The sequence below is a fragment of the Lycium ferocissimum genome, chromosome 1, assembly GCF_029784015.1.
Source record: "Lycium ferocissimum isolate CSIRO_LF1 chromosome 1, AGI_CSIRO_Lferr_CH_V1, whole genome shotgun sequence".
Lineage (NCBI taxonomy): Eukaryota > Viridiplantae > Streptophyta > Magnoliopsida > Solanales > Solanaceae > Lycium > Lycium ferocissimum.
The window spans coordinates 57982277-57984175 of NC_081342.1; positions in this window are offsets into that span (position 1 = coordinate 57982277).

Sequence of the window (1899 nt, forward strand, 5' to 3'; positions counted from 1 at the left end):
CCCAACGCGGTAATGAATCGTCATTTTGCTTTATTTTGCTTTATTATTCTGTGATTTACATGCTTTGTTGTTGTACCTTGCTTGATTTCCATTGGTTGGGGTTGAAAGGTCTGGATCGAACCAAATGAGGTTCCGATCTGGCCGTTCATTTTTAGGGAAAAATGTTTGTCCCACATTGATGTTTTTGGAGAGTTGAACAATTTTTGGGGTTCTATTACAAAAGGAGGTCATTTGGGGAGAAAAAGTTTGAGTTTTTGAAAGTTAGAAGTTTAAAAAATAGTTTTCAGAGGTCAGAAAAATTTGAGAAAATTAAAAGGAAGGCTAGAAACTTCGAATTTCAAGCTTCTTTAGTAAAAAAAAAATTTAAGACTTCGACTAGTTTGAGGTTTTTCTGAGTTTAAAAAATTAATTTTCCTTTTGTTTTCGAGTCTGTGTGGCTTCGAGTCTGTGTGGTTGAGTGTGGTCTTGGAAGCACAAAGGGCTTTCAAATTCGATTTTTTGACCAAGGCTGCACTTTTAAAAGGTAACATTCTATCCTTTACTTATTTTGTTACTGTTTAGTAGTTATTTTATATGATAGTCGCCTGTTAATGTTAGTTAGTTGTTGTACTGCCTTTTGGTTCAACTAAATGAATGTGCTGCTTGGGTGATGTTTAAAGTTCATTAGCTTGTTCGGATGTGGAGATTACTTCCTTTATTTTCAAAGTACATGTTTGAGATTGGCAAGTAGTTGTTGATATAGACTGAGTGTATGAGTTTCAAATAATGTATTGATGTTGTTTCTGTAGATATGGTTGAAACAGACTTTTGTGTACTCTATTGGATTGTTGAGGTTTCCTATTTTGGTACTTTCATTCTTTGAAACATGACAAGAATGTGATTATATAGTCATGATAGTAATTTAGTGAATTTGTAAATCAACACTAGTCTTTTTTGAATGAAGTAGAAGTTAAAGTATTGTGGTGATCTGTTTTAATCATTTGAGGCATTTGCTTTTTCTTGGATGAGACTATGTCGAATTTGACAATTCAACCTACTTTCGTAGGTTTGTGTGCTCTGTCTATGTTAATTGGATGGTATGAATTATAATTAGGATAAACCAATAAAGGGTCCTGATTAAACTGAGGTAAGGTTTAAGGAATCTAGGCATACTTATAGGAGCCTTTGATGTGTTTAAGGCATTAGATGATGTCAAGAAGGGCCTGTTTTGCATCTGAGTGGGTCTGAGTCTATATGAATCTGTTTGAATGTGTTTGGATTAGCCTAAAATAGTTTTGAATAGTTGTATGCTATATATTAAAGGTAGTTTGAAACAACAGCACCCTAGAATGTGATATAGAAGTCTAAAAAATGAAGTTTTTGGGATTCAAGTTCATTCATGAGATAACAGGTTCTTAAATGGTTCAGTAGGAGCTAATGAAGGTCCATGAAGTTGTAGAAATCATTTAAAATGAAGTAGAATACCTAGATGCCACTAGATGGATTGTGTGTCATGTTTGTTTCATTTGAATAGAGTTCAGCCCTAACATTCATGTTATCAGACCCTATCTTTTTTATATCTAATTCATGCTTGAATTTTCAAAAGAAGTCTAAGAGGATTAAAAAAGATGATTTGAGTCCTGATGGGCTCTTAACTACTAAAAATGATTAATCAGCTGGAAAAGGGTAGTAGTTTAAGTCTAAAGGCTGGTGCTAAGTCTGAACTTAAGTTTTTAAGTGATTAAATATCCAAACCTTCTCAAAGTGTTAATGTCCAAAAAGAATTAACATAATGTTGCATAGTTGAGACCATAAACTGAGTTGATTGAAATTGCTAATTTATGTAGTCAACTAGATGTTTAGAGGACATGGGGTTAAGGGCAGTGTCAAACTACTCTTGTCCATAAGTGTTGACACCCA